The 18,579-nt window shown below is 41.1% G+C and overlaps 1 protein-coding gene across 2 annotated transcripts in view; it reads right to left on the bottom strand.

The window, feature by feature from the left end:
- The window catches only part of LOC145416391 (uncharacterized), a 140,301-nt gene that overhangs the window by 31,096 nt on the left and 90,626 nt on the right, over positions 1-18,579 (bottom strand). The window contains exon 2 of one of the 2 annotated variants that reach the window (XM_080285353.1): positions 2,069-2,136. The gene's annotated coding sequence lies outside the window, so the exon portion shown is untranslated. The remainder of the gene's footprint in view (positions 1-2,068; positions 2,137-18,579) is intronic. The other variant, XM_080285354.1, reaches the window with a different exon arrangement.

Below are 18,579 nucleotides of genomic sequence, written 5' to 3'. Positions count from 1 at the left end.
CACACACACACACACACACACACACACACACACACACACACACACACACACACACACACACACACACACACACACACCCTTGTACCCTGGACTTCAAGGTAAGTCCCCGTTATCTCATCAGCACACCCTTGACCTCTTTCTGTCTCCTCTTCTCCCGTCTCTCCCTCCCACTCACTATTCCTCTCTCTCTCTCTCTCTAAATATACATATAAGGAGCTTAGGGACAGCATCAACGCCCCAGACACTGACAAAACAGCTTCAACAAACAAGGGCGGTAGGGGTTATTTTGCCGGAGCTCTAAAAGTCCAGCCCTGATGAAAAGTCGTGATTACTATCTGGGTAAAAATGGGAGGTATAGAGGATGGTGTGCGTGCCGGGGTTTAAAGATGACCGTGGGGAGGGAGCGATGGTGGTGGGCTGTACAAGAGTAAGGCACGTTTGGGACGAGATAGATCAAAATATGCATACTTGAAATGATTCCATACAAACGCTGCTAGGCTACACACGAGAGGTATGCTTGGGAAGAAATAAATCTGAGGAAAACACGCATCCTCGAAATTATTCTCTACAAACGCTGATAGACTAATATTTGAAATTATTCACTACAAACGCTGGTGGGCTAACACTTGACATTATTCCCTACAAACGCTAGTGGGCTAACACTTGAAATTATTCCCTACAAACGCTGGTGGGCTAACACTTGAAATTATTCCCTACAAATGCAGGTGGGCTAATACTTGAAATTATTCTCTACAAACGCTGGTGGGCTAATACTTGAAATATTCCCTACAAACGCTGGTGGTTGGCTATAAAGGAGAGACAACCTTGGAACAAAATAAATTAAAGGAAAACAAGCAGACCCGAAATTATTCCCTACACACGCTAGTAGACTGCATAACAGAGGCACACTTGGCACCACATGAGACAGTGAATGACATGTGTATATTTTTTATTAAACAAGGGAATACGTGCAGTCGATCAAAAAGTATCGGTGCAAACGAAGCGCGAAACAGTCTGACACCACGGGCGATGACTACTGGAAAATGCCTAATTATTTTCCCCCACGCTCGTAAACCTGCTTGAATCTCATATACCTCTTGCTTGTCGTACTTTCCAATCGGCAGTAGTTATATATGCTTCATGATTCATATCATATTAATCTGCCAGAGAATTCACAAGATTCATCGATAATTTCGGATGTCATCGTACCCGCCCTGCCCGATACCCTTTTTTTTTTTTTCCTTTACATAAGATGAAAGTATGTGGCGATGAGTGGACGCATCAACCAAGGCGACATGGGCCTAAAATCATTTGTACTTACAATTAACCTTTAAACATTTATTTTACACCAGGTAACGCCAGACGATTTTGCTTACCACTGGGAAACCTCCCGAGGTGTGAGGGTTAAAGGAGGGGTGGATAAAATACGTAACGCGGATCGCACATGCCGGTGAGTAGACGAGGGGTACGAATGGAAGTGTTTACTCCCTACGTTAAACTGGAATCTCAGGCTGAGAGCCCCATGCAAAATAATAAATATAACAACGAACACTGTGTCTATAAGGTATTTGAATGCTAAGGTTCTGACATAATTCCAAGTGGGCTATCAAATAACTGATAAACGTTACACATAATTCAGAAAGGTGCCTACGGCTGAAAGCCTTGGATAATGGTGTATGTAGGTGTTACTGCTCCAGCATTACATCTTGCTACTTAGGTAACCACTTGATCTACTACGGACACGCGGCCAGGATCACGATAAATAACGTACTGTGCGCTTCTCATAGGGTTTTCGTCGACTCAGCTAGTGTAGCGTTGTAGAGAGTAGTGTTGCTTTTCGTACTACAGTGCAGTACAGTGTAAAGTATTATAATGCAATACAGAGTTATGCAGTGCAGTGCAATGAGGTGCAGTGTAGTGTGATAAAAGTACAATACAGTAAAATGTAGTGTAGTGTAGTGTTGTGTAGTGTAGTGTAGTGTAGTGCAGTGTAGTGTTGTGTAGTGTAGCGCTGTGTAGTGCAGTGTAGTGTAGTGTAGTGTGTAGGGTACTGTGGGAAGACACTAACCCAGGGCTGGTGTGAGGTGGAGGGCGGGCATGTCGTCACCAAGGAGGGGCTGCTGGGTCACACCGCTCCTGTAAACACAAACACAAACGCATTAGCCTACACTCACACCATCACACGCCGATAAGCACAAACACGTATCACAATGGCTAGCTTTTGTTTAGTTTTCTTGGAAGGAGCAACTCTGCGAGCTTGTAGCCTTTTGGTAGTTTCTTCTCTGCATAAAATACACACACACACACACACACACACACACACACACACACACACACACACACACACACACACACAGACTCAGTACATCGACTTCTAAACGCAAAACATAACACTCACATCACATACCACTATGCAATCTACAACCAGGTAAAGACAAACACATCCCGTATTACCCTTACACCATACATCATTACAAACACACTCGTACTGCATTACACTTACACTATACATCACTAAACAGTATACAACCACACAAGTGCAAACATAAGCCACATTACACGTACATCCCAAATCACCAAATTTTCCAAGAGTCACATCAATGCACACAGTTACATCACATATGGTAATCAAACACCGCTCAACAGTCTACAGCCATATAAGACAAACATAAACAAGCCCCATGACAAACCACATATCATTAAAGAATATATAGTCATACACTAAATGTAAACAACTACACTATACTTAAATCAAACGCCCCTAAACAATCAACAACCACATGAACACAATCAAACAAGCCATTCTCAACATCACAAGCCACGAAACAATTTACAGCCATATTAACGCCAACTTTCTCCACACGACCAGAATTATGGAGGTGGATGCATAATTATCTCGGTACAATTTCTGTTTACATAAAGCCAAAAATCCGGGATCAAAGAAGTAATAATTTGTTGTACTAACACAAAGTTATGGAGTCAAAAGTATAACAATCAGATGTGCTATAACAAAATTACAGACTAAATTGAAATAATCAGTTGTACTAAAACAAAATTATAGTCGAAAGTGTCATAATTATTTGTCTTAACACGCGGGCACGCGACAAGCAGTGCCGTGTGGTGTAGGTAAGTTTACAGCAATGCATCTTTTAGCTTATCATAAGTGTACCAGTTGAAGGTGACGGAAGAAGTACAAGAATCCCAGTAGGTGTCGATCTTCTCCTGTATGCAGTTTATGACGACGTATAGTACCTTCCATACTGTTTTCCCTTTAACTTGGCCTAGATATTCACCCCTCTGCAACTGATTTAATGTAACTCAATGGCAGAAAAAGGCAATACTACGGATCTACGTTCTTTTCACAGCATTTCTTCACGACAACCACCATATTCTAGCGCTAATGTATCCTGACAACTCAGCATTCATGCATGAGAGATACTGGTAGTAATTTAGGGCCAAGTTAGTGTAAAGAAAGTACTGTATTAGTTCAAAATAAAACAACATAGTAGCTGTCGACTGTATTCTAAAAGTGGTAGAATAACTCTTTGAATTACAAGACGTTACTTCATTCTGGAATCCGAAAAAAAAGTCACGAAGTTAACCTAGCAACATGACAAGGAAATACGGCACGAGGGTACCGCAGACTTCCTTTCCTCCTCAGCCTCCTTAACCACGACATAATCTAAAATTATTCTTGTTCTCTTATTTTCGCAACCGCATGCTCTTCCTAGGGTCACATTCTTCTCTGCGTTTTCCATTTCTCAAATGCCAGAGATAACAGATACTCTCAAGTCTTAACGTGTGCAACAATCTTCTTTGGAACTGTTTTCCTCAGTTTGAATTTCCCTCTGCCTATGAACGCCAGTGCTTAAAACGCAATGTGCCCAGGTTCTCGAACTGAACGGATCTTGAATCTGATCCCATTATACATATTTTTTTCCTGGAAAGAAAAACTCGCAAGCTTTCAGCTTTTGGCTCCTTCTTCTTTGCATTAAAAATACTGTGACCATAAAAAAAAAAGCTCCCCCTGGTAACGGAAGTAACAACCCTAGAGATACCATAGTGGTAGAATTATATATACCCAAATAAGGAAACGTTTAATAGGAAGATACAACACTTGTAACTTCTCTTCTAAAAAAAAAAAAAAAAAAGTGGGAAAATCCTTCCATCTAAGCATACTGGGCAGCTCTAGCGTCCTTAATGCCTTCATTGTTACCCGAAAGGACAACGATGGAATGCAGGACAAGGGTAACCTCCTGCTTACAGTTCCCTGGGTGCATGTTCAGATGTGCCTAGGGCCACAACAACACTGATCTATTTCCATTATTTATGGATAATAATTAAAAAATCTGAGAAATATTACGGCCTACATCAATGTCACGATATATGCGTTATGTGTCTACGATTATCCGCTGCTAGGGCTACCGTATCTGAATATTAAAAAAAAAGGAAGTTCCCGAAGACATCCTGTCCCCGCCCGACACACACTTTGGAGCTAGATAACCTTGAAGTAGACGTGATAATTAATATTGAAAGTCTGCATAATATCTATCTATCTATCTATCTATAGCTATCTATCTATCTATCTATCTATCTATCTATATATATATATATATATATATATATATATATCTATCTATCTATCTATCTATATATATATATATACCGTGACCGAAGAAATGTCTGCAACAGAAAATGTCTACAGTACAAAATGTCTACCAGAAAATGTCTAAAGTATTGTCCAATTTTGGCCTATTTGTCACAATTTTTTATTTAAATGTTTCTTTTCCTAGTTCAAAATACTTTAGTCTTGGCTTTGACACAGAGGGGAATTAGTTTTAATAAAACTATGCTAAAACAACTTTTCATTTATGGATGTAATAGCAATACGAAAAAAATATAAAAATGCGCGTGGCTGAGAAAATGGAAAACATTACATGGCACTACACGCTAGCCCTAAAACTGCTAAGATGACAACACCGTACAGGCGTACATGTGACTTACCAGCTGACCAAAACTGGAAGAGATCTGTAGGACTACCGTTTCCGCATCCTGTCTGTCTGTCTGTCTCTGTCTCTGTCTCTCTCTCTCTCTCTCTCTCTCTCTCTCTCTCTCTCTCTCTCTCTCTCTCTCGTCAATACAGTTTCATGTTTTTTTTTTTTCCGTGAAGAAAATTATGGACGCTGAAATTCCGGACTTTAGAAGAATTTGTGAAATTCCTTCCCGATGAAGATTTAGAGACCTAAATAGAGGACATATCCGGGAAAATACGGACGAATGGCACTCCTATCAGCTGCACCTTCATCACCAGTCTTTATGCATTTTAATCAGTTTGGTCTCTTTAAGTTCTTTACAATAGAATCTCTTGTATTACTAGGAAACAGCGACGACGACGACGATGATGATGATGATGATGATGATGAAGATGATATTTTACTAGCCACTCTCGTTTATGACTCTTCATTCATATAACACCATATAGGCTAACACCCCATACATTACGCATATCATTATATAATACACTCCATGTATTAGTCAGCAAGAAGGATGGTGATGGGATGGCATGATGATGATGGTAATATATCAAGAACCACTAACTTTTATGAATCATCCTTTTTATAGTATCCCATGTATTTGTTGGAAATAGGAATGGGATAATGATGATAAGGGAGAAGATGATGATAATATACCGACTCTCTCCTATGTATCATTTCTTTCTTTACCGTATTCTCTCCCACATTTGAGAAGCTGCGATGTTATTGTCGTGGGCTTGAGTGGAAGATCACGCTAAACAGGATGATCGGATTAGCTACGAATAAAAGTACATAAGAGGAATAAAAAAAAACAAGCTGATAAGCGATTCCGAATTTCTCACTAAGTTGCTGTCTAAATATCCTCATATTTATATACCTATCTGTCTATCTATCTATCTATCTATTGATCCATCGACCAACTTATCTATATACTGATGCGACAGATTAAGGAATTTTCTATAACTACTCTTTTTCCTTTTTATGCTCCCAATTTTTTTGTTTCTTCTTCATTTTACCTCTCGTGTGGTGGCGACCATCATTCACTCACTTGACGAAGTACTGTCCACTTCTTCCTAAGGTGGCTCTTCACGGACAAGCATAATGGCTTTCTGTAACCGAGGAAACCACTGACAACGCTGGGTGGTATCTACACCCAAATAACGAGGTGATGTAAAGCCTAATATGGTGCCCCTGTTAAACAGATGGAGAGACACAACTGCGGTGTCGTCCATGAATCAAACTCTATACTCTTTCCTGCGCTTCGCTGTGGCGAGGCGCTGTCCACAGCATGGGAACATCAATTCACTGTACGGGATGTCCCTGCAGGGGCAATTGCTTGTCTGCGGTTGATGGGTCTGCTCGACCAGACAGACTGCAGTTGCTCTACTACAATTACCTCTAGCTTATTCACACGTGAAAGATTCTGTTTTTCTTATTTAATTCTTTCCCCACAAACAGACGAACCACATTTCTCAATATCCTATTTCACTACCATGTAAACTACATTATTTGAAACTTTGTTTTTCCCCGTCTCATTCAAAATTAAGTATTTTGGGGGGATGTATTTTACTCCACGCCTCCTATACAGAATAGGCACTTTTTTTTCTTTTTTTTTAATTCATCCTTCTTGTACTGAATGTTAATTCTTCTTCCATTTATGAATATTTTATCTCTACCTCACCCACAAATAAAGATTTATATTATACTGTATTTATATATATATATGTATATATATATATATATATGTATATATATATATATATATATATATATATATATATATATATATATATATGTATGTATATATATATATATATATATATATATATATATATATATGTATGTATGTATGTATATATATATATATATATATATATATATATATATATATATATATATATATATATATATATATATATTTTTAACTCCTTTCCTCCTAAACACATTTTCGATCATTACTTCTGAAACCTTTTTCCTTGTCATATTTTTCATCCATATTATCTTTGCAAATTCAGAACTAAAGGCTACTCTTTTTTTCGTTTCTTTTCGCTTTTGTCTTTGTTCCATTCCTCATATACAAACTACACACTTTCTCGAAATTACTTTCCTTTATCGTCATGCTTACCAGTTTTTCTTCTCCTTTCATTTTACTTCTCTCTCATTCATACATGATTTTTTTTCACTCTCTTTTCCTCATATCATCAGCCATCATCATTTAGACTCCTTTTGAACCTCAGGGTGAGGTGAGGCAGGGCACAGAGAACCAAGAAAACTTGATAGAAAGAGATACTAACCAAAGAGTGCCGAACTGAATGGGCCACACTCCCACTCACTCACCATTCAAGCCACCGGAATCCTGACGGGTATAAATTTAAATCACACACAGCTTCACATTTACCTATCCGACATATATTTCCCCATACACCTTCGATAATTACTCTTCTTCCTTTCCATGACCTAACATTTTTTCGTCTCACTCCATTTTATTTCTCTCTTATTCACAACTAAAGATTTTTATATACAGACTTTGAGACCCTGCAACTTCTGCAATTCGTGCAATGGGAGTGCAGAAGTTTTCATTTACAGATCAAAAGGGAAAACGACAGAAAGAAACAAAAGGATGCTTGATTAGAATAAGGGAAAGAATGAGAGAGAGAGAGAGAGAGAGAGAGAGAGAGAGAGAGAGAGAGAAGAAATATCCCAGCCACAAAAAGAAAGTTGTTTTCCTTACAGTTTTCCGTCCTGATTACTTCAATATCTCTCTCTTCCCCAATACTGTGATAAAAAACACGAGGCATAACAATAATCATTTCTCGCTCGGCATCACCTACACGACATCCCACATCCTCGCTGGCCACGATGAAAGGGGAGGGGAGAGAGAGAGGGAGAGGGGAGAGATTTAAAGAGGGAAAGGAAAGGAGGAGGAAGGGGAGAGATGAGATCGGAAAGGGGGAAGAAGGAGAGGGAACTGGAGGAGATGGAGAAGTGAAGGGAGCGGGATGTGGGGAGAAGGAGGAAGGAATAGGGAAAGGAGGGGCAGAAAGGAGATACACAAATAGGAATAACAGAAGGAGAAGAAAGGTGCGCAAGATGGTAACAGGAGCGAAAGGAGCAAAGAGAGAAAGAGGGAGGAGGGGAGGGGATGGAGGGGGAGGGGATGGAGGGGGAGGAAGAGGGGAATAGAAGGGGTCAGGTAAAGGTGAGGAGGGGGAACTTATCTTTTTTAATTGATCTTACATTAAAACCTTTACTTATCATGACGTCTTTTAATTTTTTCCGCCAAGAGACAATATTATTTAGTTTCGGGGAGACTTTCTGATCTGGAGAGTGAAAGATGTTGCCCTCCACTGATCCATACGCTACAAAGGAGCTCTTTAACGATGGGTAAAACTGTGGTGGTAGCAAGGCTTAAATACAAAAGACCGTCATCGTACACAAAGGTAAACTCAGGAGAAAGGAAAAAAAAATACATGGTGAAAGCCTAGATGATAACTTTGAGAGAAATTGCTGAGAATAAAAATAACATGCTGAAAACCTGCATCATAAATTTTGAGAGAACTACCACGCTGAAAAAGAATAAAAAAAGGGAAATCCTAGAAAGTAAATTTAAAGAGAGGCTGCTGGACTGAGCATAAAAATAACAAATAAAATAAAATATAATCATAAATAAAAAACGGAAAAACATTATACCGGTACTCTATCCGCGTTGGTCTGAATAAAAAAAATTGTGAAAGCTTGGACGATAAGCCTTGAAAGAACTACTGTACCTCGCTGACTTAATAAAAAAAATGTCTACTGGAAATACTGACAATCTCTTCAATGATTTCACCTCTGCTGTTTGTTCTTTCCTTTGCTGAAGAAAATCGTCTGGTGGCAGGAGGAATAAATAAAAACAGGACATTATCGTGCAAAAGACATTAAACGATACTATTTCTAATCCTTCCAGGCAGGTCTACCCTAAGCTGGGTATAAATCGTCTAGCATTACAAGAACAAACTACAAAAGACAAAATCGTCCTGGAGAAAAAAAAAAAAAAAAAAAAAACTCCAACAAACTGAAGATAAGGAAAACATAAAGCAGCCATGAGAGAAAGAACAGGCTAAACATTTAGGAAATACACCTAGCAAGAAATACGCAATCGACCAAGGTAATAATAAAATAAAAAAAAAATTACAGACGGCATACCCTCCCCAAAATAAAATCACCAATAACCTGACGCCTGTTCTTTGTTCAATCTTGCAACCTCCTGACGATTTTGTTCAGCTCGGGAGCCTTACCGAACTGGAGAGCTTTGATACAGCCTTCATAAGTGCCTATCAACATTCTTCCTTGACCCTTTCACTCCGGTGGCCCAGTTTTTAGTTTATTCTTGCACTGGATTGAATTTTTAACAGAAGTACATGTGTTCTTCGATAAAACATTCACTACAGCAGCTGGGTAAGAATCTTTGAATCAATTCATCTGGTGGTAGTTTAGTTAAAATGAAAATCACATAATCGAAGTGAAGTGCTCAAGCTGAACACAAGGGTCTAGTAAAGCAGCAGTAAGTATGAAATATATGTACGGTATATACAGAAAAATTCCAAGGCAGAACGGTCAAGAGTAGAACTGGTAAAGAGAAAAGGAAAATTACACAAACAGTCTCCATGAAACTGAGGGACAGAAAAACGTGGAAATAATCCCACCATAATCCTCATCCCTAAGAGAACCCCCACTGACACACACAGAGAAACAGAGCACACGGTTCGCCAAAATAAAAGTTCACCGGGGAAGAAATGAGCGTGTGTATGCTGCCATAAATTTTTGCAATGAGGGTAATGGTGGGGTGGGGTGGGTGGGGGAAGTGAGAGGTGTGTGTGTGAGTAAGGCTGAGGGGATAGACTGAGAGGGAGAAATGTTTGGGTAAGACTTTCGTACGGTAAGGTAATGTACGGTACGGTACGGTACGATAGGTTAAGGTAAGGTAAGGTAAAATTATTCGTTTAGGCAGGAAAGTTTGGGTTGCGTATAAGTTTGCTTGGGATATGTTAGCTTAGTTTAGATTAATCTAGATTAGGGTGGGGTGGAGGTTAGGTAGATGTGTGAGTAAAGATGAACTGAAAGGTTAGGGGGGGATAAGGGCAAGAAGAGGCAAGAGGATTGTGCAAGTCTGGCAGCAACTATTGTATCTTAAATATACTGGTGTAATTCGCCATATATAAACAAAATACCCAAATGAAATACCTAAAATGCACACTAAAACACCAGAATAAGAATAAGAGACGTGAATAAATCGGAATCAGGAAGGCCACAACAACGAAAAGAGAGAAAAAAAGTACGAAAGGTAACCAGGAAGTGAAAAGGTGACAAGCGGGGTGGAGTAGGTGGGGTGAGGGCGAGAGATAAGGGGTAGGTGCAGAGGGGGTGGGGGGGGAGCATGTCGATATCGGTGAAGGAGGCACGATAAGTGGAGTTGGGAAGTAAGGGGTAGGTGGGAGGGGAGAGCGTGTCGGGTGTCGGAAAGAGGGTGAGGTAGGTAAGGGCGAGAGATCAGGGGTAGGGGAGGGGGTAGAAAGTGAAGCAAATGTGAAGCTCTGTGTATGTCTCTGTGTATACTCAATAAAAAAAAGAAATAGTAACGTGCAGGAAGGGTCCGACGAAATCCTAAGTGATGAATATGGCTCCTGGTGTTCCGGGGTACTTATCCGTTATCAACTGAATATACGCATGCTAACAGTACTGACTCGGAAACGTCAAGCAAGCGATATATATATGCCATCCTCAAGATCACATTCCTATCAAGGTAGGGTAGAATTAACTAGGAGTTTGTAGTAGCCATTGTCAGTAGTGTACGACGATTTCTCAAGAGGTGTGCACCGATGCTTTTTTGATCCAGTGTACGTGGATAATGGGCACCTTGAACGGGCTCCTAAACTTACTCTTAGGTCCTATTCACACTGATGGGGGAATTCTACTTCGCGCAATTTGCCTGATCGTCTACTGTAAGCCCGGACTGCACTTGGACACAGAATATCCAAGTTCATTCATTTCTTACTTATAGCTCTTTCACTGTAACTTGGCCCAGATTTTCGTCTTTCTGCAGCTTGTTTTACGTAGCTTTCATACAGCACTACTTCGTGACTAGCATCATTTAATCCATCGTTACAACTAAGTATTCAAGATGGAGGGGTGGCAGTTTCAGGCTAAGTTAGAGTAAAGAGAGTGTAGACGGAGGTTTTCGTACTTCTGTAGCTTATTTCACGAAGTTCAAAAGGAAAAATATGCCAATACAAGGGCTCTACATCCCATTATCGCACTTCTTCGTGACTAGCACAATATCCAAGCATAAATCTATTGCTAAAACTAAGTATAAAAGATGAACAGATGCTATTTTTTGGCATAGTTAAAGTGAACAAAGCATATTTTGACCGGTTCAGTCTGGCCATTCAGTATTTGCTATCAGCTGAGTTGAGATGAAATGAGAGGAGAAGAGAGGAATGCAAAAAGGACGTCGAGAGAAATGAAAAGGAAGCAAACAATAAACACAGAATAAGAGTGAAGACGAAAAACAAAACAAAAGAGAAACGAAGAGACGGGAGAGGAAAGGCGAGGAGAGGAAATGAAGGGAGGCGAGAAGAGAGGGTGAAAGAAAGACGTACCTAATTCCGAAAAAAATGAAAGGCTAAAGGCAGGAAAAAAGGCAGAAAAACAGAAAGAAAATTTAGAAGGAAGGAGAAGCCCAGTGGATCCTTATTTATGTCGGTGATTGTGGGGGGCTCTGAGGCACTCACATCAAGGGGCTTCACCACCTTCATCAAGCACACCACACACGCGCGCGCGCACACACACACACACACACACACACACACACACACACACACACACACACACACACACACACACACACACACACACACACACACACACACACACACACACACACACACACTCCTCAAAACTCTTCCTAAATGAAAATCACTAATCTTCGCTGTGAGTTAACAATCATCTACAACCACCTAACATTAAAAAAGAATATAAATAGATAAATAACACACCTCTTCCTCCAAAAAAAGGAAGAATGACAACATATCTTCTTTTCCTCCCAAGAAAAAGAAAGACAACATATTTTCTTTTTCCTACCAATAAAAAAATAAAAAAAATATGAACACATCTCCCCCTCCATCCACTACTAAAACATTGCTAATCCTCTTCCCATCCTATTTCTGGTAATTTCTTCCCAAGTCTGCCTCATTTTCTCGCCTCATCAACACCAACTTAACACTAACTTGTAACAATGGCCTCAGTCGGGCGTTGTCCTCTCTCTCTCTCTCTCTCTCTCTCTCTCTCTCTCTCTCTCTGACACCCAATCAACCTACTTTTAGTTTCTTCAGTGCACCATCCTTATACTTTTTTCTTTTAACTTTTCCTTTAAACAACCTCCCACCTCCACACACACACACACACACACACACACACACACACACATCCATCCCAATAACAAACCGGTTCTATTATCTTCAGTACATCACAAAACAACTGGGAAACTTTTTTTTTCCTTTCTCTCTCTCTCTCTCTCTCTCTCTCTCTCTCTCTCACACACACACACACACACACACACACACACACACAAACTCACATGCAGAAATAAACATCGGTCCCTCTCTCTCTCTCTCTCTCTCTCTCTCTCTTTACTACGATGCCTCACACACACACACACACACACACACACACACACACACGCACTGTCTCCCACTCAGCCACCTGGGAAATAAAGGTAAGTGATAATACACAGTAAGGGGGAGAGGGGAAGGTGGTGAACTAGCAGAACGACAGAATCACCATGAAAGCACCCAACCTCTCATAAGACCAAATAGCATCCCACATCCATTAATTTTACCTTCATTCGATACATCCTTTTTGAGATTAACCAGTTCAATCTGATGACGCGTGTTTTTTGTTTGTTCTAGCTATCTACTGAGGATTTTAATAAGGTTTCGAGACACCTTTCTAACTGGGGAGGTTAGGTATAGCCTTTAATAATTCTCTTATTATTAGTGGTCTCCCCTGAATTATATAAATTGCCCGGAGACAGAATCAAGTGGAAATATGCGTCACCGAACTGAAGAGTTAATCACTTACTATACTCCTGTTACTACCATGCGATTTTGCTCAGCTTCGGATGGATCTCCACTACACGCCTTTTACTCTAACTTGGCTCAGATCTTCGTCCTTTTGCAGCTTACTTCACGTGGCTCAGTGGGAGAATAAGACAATGCCACGGCTGCACATCCTTTCCATTGCACGTTTCTGTGACTAGCTTCATACTGTATTTTTAAGTCACCGTTACAGATCAGCATTCAAGATGGAGATGGCAATTCTAGGCCGAGTTAAAGTAATAAGAGTATAGTATAAGGATTAACAGATCTATTCAGCCCATGGATGTTTTCTACATTATACTCTCGTTTGCACTAGATAATTATATTCTCGTTTGCACTAGATAATTATATTCTCGTTTGCGCTAGATAATTATATACTCGTTTGCACTAGATAATTATACTCTCATTAGCACTAGATAATTATATTCAGCTTAAGAGGGGCTTCCTGAACTGGCTGGGGTAGATATGGCCTTCATTAACACCTTCATTTCGACTGAGGTTACCCAAGTTGTACAAAATAATATGAAGTCAGCTACAACATAATGAAATCAAGTTTAAAAATGAAGACACTCATTTTTCGCAAACTCTTGGTCCTCGGGGGAAAAAAATAAAGATGGAGTGTAAAGGGTAAAATGTGATGGTGATTATGACTACTGATTGTTAATGGCCGGGGTCTGACAAGGTTATTTCCGCAATTTCCACACGATCACGATCTGTCTAAGCTGGGGATGGTTTACATATAGTGTCGTATTCTAAGTCGCTAAAATAAACTTCGTAGCGCCTCTTCCTCAGCGATTTATTTCGCATATTACACCTGAACAGTCTCCTCTGTGCTGTTTACGTCGTTTTTATGTCGGCGTATTTTGTATCAATGACATACAAGAGGATACTGAGACATAAGGTGGAAAATAAATAGCTGAGGAGAACGTGCTAAGAATCCTACAATGGCCATAGAATATAGCCCACAGCCATCACTAATCACCTTCACTACGTGGATGCCTCCCGAATAAAATCGTCTGAGAGCAGTAAGAGTAAAGTACAGAAAGCCTAAGAAAATATCAGCCTATATACTGAATGTGAATAAAGGTTACAGATATTGCAAGGGGTCTGAAAACGAAATTACAACACTGACACATGCACTCTATACGTCGAAGTAGGATTAATACAGCATGGCGCTCACTTACTAATTTCTATAGTTTTTAGTTCTGGAAATTCTGGCCAAACACGTTTACGAAATTATCCCTGTCAATACGGTTACATGGTATATATTTTTTTCCTTATGTTCAGAGAGACATTTCGAACTAAGGAGCTTTGGTATAGCTTTCATCAGCCTCCTTCACTAACGAGGCCCTCTCCTACTCTGAAATAATAAATGAAACGCGCGTCCCGGGGCACAAGTTATGACAGAGAAGGTAAAATATTACTGTCTGTTGTTAGTGATTCTGACTACAGACTACAGATAATGGTCAGTGTCTGGCAGGGCCCATACAACACTGACATCTCACTCTATTATGTGGGGTAAGGAGGTTTTAAATTATATAGCCATCATTTATGGTAATTTCTACGATCTTTAGACGTGTAATTTCAGTTCATCTAATCAAAGGATAATGTGAACGAAGAAACAGAATCATAACGGAGTGGGGACAAAATGAATACGAAGAGGTAAAACATTAAAATTGATAAAATACAAAAAGCAGTACATGATGATCACAAAGGGGAAAAAGAAAGACAAAGAAGAGTATGAGTTAATGTGTTATAATAGAAGCTGAAAACGACGAAATAAAAAGGAAAATAAAGAGAGATTAAGAAAAGAGAAGGAGAAACGAACTAAAGAAGATAATGGAGATGAGGAAGAAGGCATGGTAAATAAAAGTACAAATATTTCCACCCAACCCCAAAAAACATGAAAAATACAAAACACGAAAGGGGCAAAGAAAGAAAAGGCAAAGAAGTGAGAGTAGAATAACTGGCAAGGAGAGGGAGAAAAGCAAAACAAATAAGAAAAAAAGGGAGATAAGAAATAAAATAAATATAAGAAGGGAAGTAAACACATAATTCCAGCAAACTCACAAGTGCGACACCCGCCAAAAACATCATTAACTCCTTCAGAACGATGACGCCATTTTATTTTATATTTTTTTTGTTTTTCCTTCACCATCAACCTTCAGTGTTGGTTAGGGACGCCTTCACATGGTGGCGCCGATATAAGCAGGCGACTCCATTGACTGGGTATCTAAACATCAAGCAGCTACTTCCCTATTCCCCGAAAGATGGATGGTGGACTGTAACAGGAGAAGAACTTAAGCCTGTAGTACACTGGGTTCACATTTCAGTTTAATATGGGGCCACAAAACCAACAGCAGTCTTCACTTTCAACAACATGATGTTTTTACCCCAAGAGTGTGTGGGCCATTCGGATACCCCCCTCCCATCTCTCTCTCTCTCTCTCTCTCACACACACACACACACACACACACACACACACACACACACACACACACACATCAACACGCCGCTTTCATCCGTGAAGTGTGCCATTAGGGCCTCGTGTTATTATCACAGCCTTATCAATGTTATCTCCTCACCCCTGCCACCGTCCCCTTCATCATCACCCTTATCACCTTTATATAACCATTATCATCATGCCTACTCACCTCCACCGCTTTCCATCATCACTACTCACTCTCATCACACCTTCACTATCATCACTATCAGAGTAATTTCAGCTTCATTCATCATCATCCTTATCACTATCATCATACTTAGTCACCTTCAATGCTTTCATTTTCACTATCATTACAATTACTCTCACTTTCATTCATCATCACTCTAATCAGCATTACCACCTTTACTAGCCTCCACCTTACTCACTTTCATCTCTCATCATCACTTTCATCATAGTTCCTTTCATCATCATCACTTCCATCACCATTATCACTATCATTGTACTTATTCACCTTCAGCACGTTCATCTTTTGCATTATTATATCACCATCATCACATTTTAAGTTACCTTTATCACATTCATCACTTGCACCACAAGATCTTTCATTATTATTATTATTATTACTATTATTATCACACTTGCTTCCATCACTTTCATCCTCTGCGTTACCACATCACTATTATTATAAACACCACAGTTACCTAAATCATTTTCATCGTTTGCGCCACCCCATCCCTATCACCAAGGCCATCACCATCGCCAATATCATCAGTCTCCTCTCTCCATCACCCTTATCACATCCGCCACCACCGTCACTGTTAACACTATTGCTTCTATTTTACGAGTATCTAGCACAGTAACTATCACAAGAATATTATATTAACTATCCCTCCTCCCCGCCACCGTCAATCATTATTATTCTTTATTTTTACTTTAACTTGGCCCAGATTTTCGTTTCGTTGCTGTTTTGTTTTTTTTTTTTAGCTTATTTCACGTACTCCCCACAGGTAGAAAAAGAAAAGGACAATGCTGGGGCTCTATACCCTTTCCATATCACTCCTTTGTGACTAGGACCATAATCTAGTGTCAATCTATTACAAATCTGCACTGGAGACAGAGATGGAAATTTTAGGCCAGTTTAAAGTGAAAACGAGGAAAAAGACTGACCATTTGAATATTAGTATTCATTACTCTTCCCTCTGGCTCCACCCTGACATCTGAATTATTGTTTCCACAGCCCTCCTACCACTACCACCACCACAGCCAGCCTCACTGCTACCATGGTGGTCGAGATGGACGCCTTCATGTGGTGGCCCCGGTATAAGCAGGTGGCTCAACTGCCTAGTTATACAAACGTTCTCTATCTCCCACAAGGACGGCAGTAGAGGAGCAAATCAAACCTGCAAACTATTGGATTCACGTTTCAAATAACCTAGAGCTACAACTACTGCTACAACTACCACCACTGCTACACCCTTCCTTACTACCACAGTCTACTACCACAACTACCACACCACCACTTACCAACAACACCACCACCATCATCAGCACAACCACGATCACTACCACCACCATCACGAGCACTGCCACCACAGCCTACCATAGCAACACTCATAGCCCTCATCACCAGCATCACACTACCACCATTACCCCCAAAGCCATCCTCACCACCACCACCATCCTCACTGCCTGTTGTCATCACCACCATGACCATCTCACCACACAACCCATACCACCACCACCACCACCACCACAACTACCACCACCCTCAAATCCTGCTGTCACCAATTCCATTTCTCCGCCACCTTCCACCACATCCACAATCCTCGCCTCTGACCTCTTACTACGACCACAACGACCCCCTGGCCCCTCTAAGCAGCGTTTTACCACCAGCAGAAGCCATGACGACCCTTAGCTGAGGCACGCAGGAGGGGTCGTAACAGATGCAAACCACTCTAACTTCATTGGTGGGGGAGAAAGGAAGGGGGAAGGGATGAGGGAGGGGAGGGAGAGAGAGGGGAGAGGAGGGGAGGGAGGGAGAGGGAGAGGAAGGAGAGAGAGGGTGGGGAGAGGGGAAGGAGAGAGAAAGGGGAAGGGGAGGGAGAAGGAGGGAGGGAGAGGAGAGGGGAAGGGGGTGAGACAGGGTAGACAAAGAGAGGAGGAGGCGATCTGAGAGGCAGAAGGAGAGGGGAAGGGAGAGAGTGGGAGGGGAGAGGGGAAGGGGAGGGAGATGAGAGGGGGAGGGACGAGAGAGGGGAGGACGACGAAGCAGAGAGAGGGAGCTATGAAAAAAAAAAAAAAAAGGATGAAGAGATTTTAGAGATTGGAGGAGAGGGGAGGAAGGATGTGTGAGGAAGAGAGAGGGGAAGGAAGACAAAGGGAGGGCAGAGAGGAAGAGGAGGGAGAGAGGGAGGGGAGACAGGAAAAATGAAAGGAGGAAGAAATCTGAGAGGTAGGAGGAGAGGGGAAGGAAGAGGTGGGAGGGAAGTGGGGGGACGAGACTAGTGGGAAGGGAGACGGGAGAGAGAGGAAAAAGGGTGCAAGGTAAAAATGGGGAGTAGGGAAAATGGAGGAAGAGATTTCAGAGACAGCAAACGAGGAGAAGGGAAGGGAGAGGGGAAAGGGAGCAAGGATGCGTGGGAAAGACAGGGGGGGGGGAATAAGGGAAATGGAAGGCAGGGGCAGGGTATGTGAGGAGGAATGGGAGCAGAAAAAGAAGTGATGATGAGGGGACGAGGAAATTCCAGAGGTAGGAAGGGAGGGGAAGGGAGAGGAAATGGTGAGGGGAGGAGGGAGAGGGAGAGAAATACGAGGGAAGGGAAAGGGAGGTCGTGGTAGGATGCGTGAGGACAGAGAGGGAGGGAAGAAAAATGAGAGGAAGATATTGTAGATGGAAGTTAGGGGAGGGGAAGGGAGGGGAAAGGAAAGGTGATGGGGAAAGAGAAGGAAGGTAGAAAAGGGGAGT

Source organism: Coenobita brevimanus, chromosome 13 (genome assembly GCF_032717465.1).
Source record: "Coenobita brevimanus isolate Jiangsu-jjx chromosome 13, ASM3271746v2, whole genome shotgun sequence".
NCBI classification, from domain to species: domain Eukaryota; kingdom Metazoa; phylum Arthropoda; class Malacostraca; order Decapoda; family Coenobitidae; genus Coenobita; species Coenobita brevimanus.
The sequence above is the reverse complement of the archived record's forward strand: the minus strand, read 5'-3'. Positions and strand labels throughout refer to the sequence as shown.